Source organism: Episyrphus balteatus, chromosome 1, assembly GCF_945859705.1.
Source record: "Episyrphus balteatus chromosome 1, idEpiBalt1.1, whole genome shotgun sequence".
NCBI classification, from domain to species: Eukaryota; Metazoa; Arthropoda; class Insecta; order Diptera; family Syrphidae; genus Episyrphus; species Episyrphus balteatus.
In genome coordinates, this window is record NC_079134.1 from 118,408,465 (window position 1) to 118,416,444 (window position 7,980).

Here is a 7,980-nt window from a genome sequence, read left to right on the forward strand (position 1 = left end):
GGAGGAAACTGGTGGCGGTAAATCTGTTGAGCTTCTGTCAACAAATGCATTGCTTAGATATGCTGGTATGTTAAACTTCCAGAGATTTTGTTCAGATTTTTTTTTTTAGATACAATTGTTGTTTTTGTGATTTTGCATCGTTAAATTTAGACTTAGAGGTCAGCCTCTTAAGAAGAGGGTTACGTGTTATTTTTCTTTTTTTTTAAGTTTATTTGTGTTTACTTTTAATTTATGTTCGGGAGGGTTGTATGACGAGCTGGAAAATGGTTATAATAAAAAGATCAAAGGGGGATGGGGTCGAAATACTGTGTGGGGGTCATAATACTGTTTTCAAAATACTGCAAGTCAAAATACTGTATTTCAAAACGCTGTATAAAATATTGTATGGCCAAAATACAGTAATGCAAAAATCTCTATTTCAAAATTCAGCGCGGAACCCTCAAATAGAGATAGAAAATTTTATATGAACAAGTACCAATATTATGATTGTAAAATATATGTATGTATGTGTTTATGTCTTAATCAGGTTTAAAATATATCGAGAAATATTACACTGTGGTACAATATAAAAAACATGTTAATTAAATTTGAAATGACCTACAATAGGTTGTAGGTATGAGTACATCATATTATGGCCGGAGAAAAAAACATGCTAAAATAGAATCCGTATTAAATTAAAAGGATTTCTGCATGTCTTTTTTTTTTTGCTAAGAAGACTACCGTCTTAAATTAAGCGGACAAATCTTCTTAATTTCCTGAATGTTTTTATTTAGAAGAATATTCATCTAATTAATAATAAAATTAAAATAATTTGGCAGAATGGAAGCCATTTCTCTGTAATTTACTTGAAAGCAAGAGATGACAGTGTAGAGAAGGCGGGAAGTTCACTTCACACAGGGAAGTATATTCAAAGCTCAATTACGATTTATGTGAAGACAACTATTTCAATGATAGCTTATCTTTCATAATTACTCAAAGCAAAAGGAGAATTGTTATCATTGAATTTCATACTGCAGCTCTGAAATGCTCCTTATGCAATACCAACGAAAGGGGAAAATATTGTTCATTTCATCGTAGGATGTCCAATTTTGGCAGAAATAAGGCGACAATTATGGCAACAAAACTATTTAGAAGAAGCTGATCTTCTAGCAATTTTAATTGGGAAAAACTGGCACCAACTATTATATCGTGATATATTAAAAATCATTATAAGGCATCCATTTACTGTTAATTCATATAATTCTCATTTCATGTTCAATATTGTAAATTAATACTTCACTTTAAAATAATTTATGTTTGTAATCATATATGTATTTCATTGATTTAAAATTATTTCAAAAATCATATAAAAGGCAGAGCTTGATTCAAAACAAATCACTCTTGTTTGATATTTCATTGAGCAAAGGTTGCCTAGCGCTAACGTTTTAAAAAAAGTATCACACCAGGGGGAGGGGCTTTAATTATAAGCCAACCTTAAATCGTTTAATTATTTTTTTATTATTTACGACGTTTTCTTCAAAGCACCTAAATATTTTACAAAAAGTAGTTCAACGCAGTTTATGGTTGCCAACTCATTTCATTTAACGTAATTTAAATTTCTCAATTATTTAATTAATAAAATTGTTTATATTTATATTTGAAAATACAACAATACGTCTTTTCATTCATCTTTGTTGGTGATTCAATTTTCATTTGTTTAATACCTTTGTTCGTTTATCTGTTCAACGTTTACTGCGGTCTTCGGACAGCATAAGCGCCTCAGAATAAATAAACAAAGCTGCGAATTCTAGATTTGTGACAAATAATTTGAGAACTGATACTACACAATAGTGTGTAGTCACACCCACAAACATCAAGGACGAAAACCTGGTCCTACATCATTTAGTTATACAAACAAAATAATAAGAGAAGCCTTTTAAAATTAAAGTTAAAAAAAGAATCAATCAATTTACAAATTCTTAAATTTTATTACATTATAAGAAAAGCTATCATCTGGCTGCCTTTAAAGATTTAATTAAATTAAACAAAATGATTTTGTAATTCTTTTTCTGGATTGATCAATAAATCTTCATCTTAATCTCTTAATTTTAATAAGAAAATATTTTTATTTTTAGACTTCAAAAAAAAAAGGTTAATTTTTTAAAGACATTTTATTTTAACGTGGATTTCCATAAAAAAAGTAAAAAACACTTAAATACAATACAATACAATCGCTTTGTTAACAGGTGGGATCCTAAAACAAAATAAAACTTCAAAACTTTAATAGTATGTATTTTCTTTTTTGATTTTTTGTAAAAAGAAAAAAGAAAAGACGCTCATTTCAAATTTAACAGAAAACGGATTTCATTTATTCAATAACAAAATTTTATTGTTTTAAGTAGATTGGATTTAAAATTTTCTTTCTATTAAGTAAGCATCTTCAATACAATAAATTTTGAATGTAGAAGAAAGTTCAGAGTATGCCGAATTATGTTATGACATTTGTTTATCGTCGTTAGTCATTTCTAATCAAAGTCACGTGTATATGCATTATGTTTATTTAAAAGAATGTATATCTTCTATATATCGCCATTCAAAATATTTCAAATTTGATTGAATCAACAAATAAAAGCATAGTACAAGCCCGAAAACTAAAATTTTGAACCAAAAAAAATTCTTTATGTAGCAACATTTTTTTCATATTCAGATTCATATAAAATGGAGGTCGTACAAGATTCCCAAAAAATAAAATAACTATTGGAAATTGATACAACAATAAATCTTTACGTCTTTTCTTCCTAGTCGTTGAACTCTTTAGAGCACCTAATTAAGTAAGCGAAATTGCCAATGTCACTAGGATCATTGTTGTACAATTCATATAGAAGGTGCAGAGCCGAGTTTACCTACTCCTTATCAATACAGCTTTTAACAATCATCAGCTCTTATTTTGAATAAAGATTATAAAGAATTACATCTTTTTAAAATAATATTTCCTGCAACCTTAACTTAGAGCCAATTTTTTAATAGCCGGATAAACCCCAGTTAAGGCTTATTCCAACGAATACATTTTTTTTATATTGACATTTATTCTTCTGATAGAGTCTAACTGGTTGAAAAATCAGAGCTAAATCAAATAATCTGTCCAAAACAAATATGTTTAAGGAGTGAATCGTGCGATTAAATCGCTAGGAGATTTTTTCTTGGCAAGTTGGATTCTTTTTTTTGGGGGGGGGGGGGGGATTTTGTCACATGGTAAATCTGAAATTTAGTACCGATTGGGGCAGAAAAATGACTACATACTTACTTAAACTGTATGATTAGTTTCGACGAAGAATTTCACCGTCTATAGCTGGTGCAGGTCCCCCAAAAAAACTAGTGTTGTTTTTTTTTAACCGCGTTAGTAAAGGCAATGGAAGAGCTAATATTTAAAAACAGATATTTTCCGTACGGAATTTTCAAAATGTATCCATATCCATGTCAATAAAACAGTAAACACAGATTTTAAATTTGCTTTATTTGTAGAAAAAAAGGAAACAGTACAGTGCCTTTCTGTCTAATATTTTTCTCTACAATATATTTTTCAATATGTTGTATGCATGTTCGTTCACACATCAAAAAATAGGGGGACCAAAAAACGTTCAAGTTCCCCATACATCATATTACAATAAAAAACTAAGTTGTTTTAAAACTATGCACTTGTACTATTTGCCATACAATTTTGGGTCAGCAAAACTTTGGCAAAACGACAACTGAAAAAAATAGCAAAAACCTAACATAAAATATTAAATTCAAACGGTCTTAGAATCAAGTCAAGCTAAATTATTAAATACCAACCATATCTATGCTTATACTTCAAATATAGCAATGCATGCGAACAGTTCAAAAGAGGTTGAAACAATATTTCTTGTTAATTTTTGTTTTTTATTTTAATAAGCTGGCGAGACCATTGCTCTGACAATGAGGTCAGCATACAGCCAATGTGATACAATTAATTACTGTGTGCGTTCCAGATGAATATTACGTAAGCCCTTGACACAGTAATAAAATTCAATAATAATTATATCTTACACGGTAGAACATTATCTACTGTTCAGGTTCTTTTTTTTGTTGTTGTTTTATTTAAAGAACAATTGAGTTGATATGAGTATGAGATGATCGCATGTTACTAACTACGGTTGATGGTGCGGCCGTTACGGTAGACGGGGTATTACAATGTTAAATATTGCACCGTTTGAACCATCCGTCGAACAGTGGATTAGATGCAATGAAAAATTGGAAAACATTATTATTTTATATACGTTTTTTAATATTCATATTTATAAACATAAATATATAATACAAAAACACTATAATAAGTTCATAAATTAAGAATGATCATTTTCATGTAAATATTTTTTAAGTGTTGTCTCATAAATACTTGCACATTGTACAGTGGATAACTCATAATTGTAAAAAGGAGTTTTAGTTTCTTTTTATCTCAAATATCTTAACAAATCAAATTGAAATATGGCAGAATAGAGGTATAGTAGTAGTTTAATTTTTGTACTTTTTCAGCTCTTAAGTATATTTGTGGCAGGCGATATAGTAATTTCTAACCTTTAACCGTAGGTTATTATAGAGACCTTTCCAAAATTAATGGTCTGGGGGCCAATTCTGGTTCTGTGAATAAGTGAAACGAAAAGCTTTTCACTTTTTCAATCATAAATTTGATTCTCGTTCTGTGAAAAAATGAAAACAAACATCAAAATTATTCATATGAATATTTTTCTTTCACTAAATTATTCAATTGTGAATGTTTGAAGTCGAAACTTTGAAACATATTAAATGGATAATTTTTTGAAAAAAAGGAGAGGCAAGAGCGTAACAAAAAGTCAAAAGCGAGAATCCTTATTTTTATCAAAAGATAAGATAATAGAACTTGAAGTAAAAAATTTAGAGATGAAAGAAAAACGGTTAAAGCTAGAGAAAAGGAAGGTTATATAGCCTTAGAAAACCTCCAAAACAATTTGGCCAATTTGTTGAATGAAATAAAAGAATACATTTTTGTTTAAATTTGATATTTTTATTTAACTTTTTTTTCTCGAATATTTCATCCTTCGACTAAAACATTGCACTCATTATTAAAATTTCCCCTTATATATATTTCCGTTTCATCTTGAAGAATATAACGTTTTCAAGGTGGTTTTTGTTTTGGAACATCTCCAAATATAGGAATCGTGAGAAGTGCATTACCACTAAAAATCAAATGATCTGCACCACATTATGATTTGCACATTTTTCGAATGTCCCCCTTTTCTGCAGTAATAAACGTGTTGTTTCTTTTCTTGGTGTTGCAATTTTGATGCGCGTACCGTCGATTAACCTTTTAACACCCGGGAAACCTGCGATGCCGAAAAACTTCCTTTTGATCTCCAAAAAATGTGCAGCTCTTGGGAATTTTACGTGTTGGTTTGCAATGCAATTCAATGCAATTGCAACCTATGTAATGCAAGGAGAAACTGATGTTTGGGATAATGAAGATAAGTAATCCTGAACCACAGCTCATTGGAAGGGTCCTTGCGCTAAAAAGCAATGAACAAAGTACTTCAGTGTGCGCTGGAAGTACATGTATTCTTGATGATTCAAGAAATGGGATTATTTTATCTATTAAAATTCTGCATAAACGTTTTGGAAAGCGGTATAGCTGTATGAAATGTTCCTCCGTTATCATTGTTATCATTTCGGAAGGATTTTTGTTGTTTCTTAAATTTCTTCTGATTAATCTTATGTTATTTCTAGAAGAGAAAATCTATTTGTATGGTATTACCAAACCTTTGCGTATTCCTCCGATTTGTTTGAATTAGAGTTCTAACATAAATTGAAGACAATTTTAATAAATGCAAATTGAAACAGCAACATTTAAAACAATTCAAAATCACAATCCCAGTAGAAAAAAAGTTCACCACAGTGAAAGTTTTTGAATTCAACACGTTGTTTTCATTCGCTGGACGAGAATCGCTTTTTCGTTTCAAATGAATCGAAAAAGTGAAAAGAATGTGTGAAAGCGAAAATGAAAAGTTTTTTTTCGATTCACGTGTTCACAGAACCAGAATTGGCCCCCTGAACGAAATATGCTGAAAGACCAACTTAAATTGACTTTAACAATTTTCCGTTTGGACCATTACCTTTGAGACACCCTATATATTTTAAACATTCGTGTTATTTAGTTACAAAAATTATATATAACTAAAAGATTCTTATAAGCAGGGATATGATGTTGTGGAATTTGCTTTTTTTTCTTGCTCAATCGTACGACACTATAGATTAAAAACAAACACGTTTCACATCCCCCTCGTGCCAAATTTATGTATTTTATTTTGCCTTTTCTTTCGTTGTTGCCTTTTTTTGCCTTTTCTCTTGTTATTGCCTTTTTTTTGCTTTTTTCTGTGGGCCTAACCAATAATGAATCGCTAAACACACGTATAAGTATCGTCGGGTTAAATTTTACCGTCGCGTTAAATTGGGTGTATACTAATAATCAAAATAAACACGCGTTTAACTAATTGTGCTTCTATTACCAGATCTATTACATTTGTTGTCAAAATGACATCATTGAAGTGACTTTTTTTGCATGTAATGTAATAATGAACAAAAAAATAACTACAAAATACCTACATTACCTTCATATATTTTTATTTTGATTGTAAAAGTTAAAAAATGGAGCCCAAGAAGGCCAACAACTTGTTTACTTGACAAATGTTTTTTTGCTGTCAAATGACAGTGCAAATCGTGCGTTTTAATTTAACCGTGCGTTTATAGTTCAGTTTCCCAACTATAAAATTAACGTGGCGTTAACCCTTAACCTGACTATTAAATTGGTTATTGGTATGGAGAAATATTTAAAGCTCAGTTAAATATTTAACTGAGCTTTAAATTTGATTATTAGTAAGGCCCTATGTTTTTATCTTTTTAGCGTCCTTAAAGTAATGCCTACACACAAAACACTCAAATACAAACAAAAAACTAACTTACTCAATATAATTAAGAATTCACTAATTACCCCACACAAACAAAATACGAGTGAAAAGGTCTACCTATGCAAATTGTTTGTCTGGTATTGCTACCATTTATAGCATTCTATGTTCTATTGCTTACTCAATTTACAATATTCGATTGGAAAAGTTCTCTAGATTTTGACAATCAAGAGAGATTTGGAAGCCGCGAAAGGGGCAGTCACAAGTGATGTTGTTGAGAGGTACAAATCAGTTTTTTTTTTTTTGCAATAAGGGACTCGAGAGAGTTGAAACATGTAAATTGAGCAATAAATGGGGACACAAATCAAGAGCTCTCGGCAAATGTTGAAGTGGGTGATGTCGAGTGCTTTAATTATTTAATTTAATCTTTAGCTCCTTTAAAGCACTCTTATGCCGACTTTTCACGAGTCCATTTTAGCCGCGCGATATGTCACACGACTCATGATTGTTCAAAATTACTACAATTAATTTTTATATTACATGCTTTCTCTCAATAAATGCCTTTTTATGCCTTTTTTGGAGTTTTATTTTGCCTTTTTTTAAGTTTTTAGGTCCACAAGATCCTATCCCTGCTTATAAGTAATCACCACCTAAGGATATTTTAAAAAAACATACATTTTATGAGTTTTCCTATTCCCAGCTTTTGTAAAAAAAACTTCCTTGAGCTTAACGTGAGCAATTGTCAAGCAAGTCGGATGAGTCTTAGACGAGCAGGAGGACGAGGCAGTCGATCAGCTGGAAGCTATATAGAAGCATCACGTTGACACTTCCATATGGAACTAGATTGCCAGCCAAACGGAACGCCAAATACCTAGGAATCAACTTAAACGAGCTCCTGAGATTCAACATTCACTCTCGTTTGGTCCTCAGAAAAGCCAACTCCATCGCCTTCACACACTGATGAAAAGAAGAATATGATTTAGTCAATCAACGAAACTTTTGATCTACCAGCAGCTGCTGCAACCAGTCATTGCCTACAGCTTTTCGG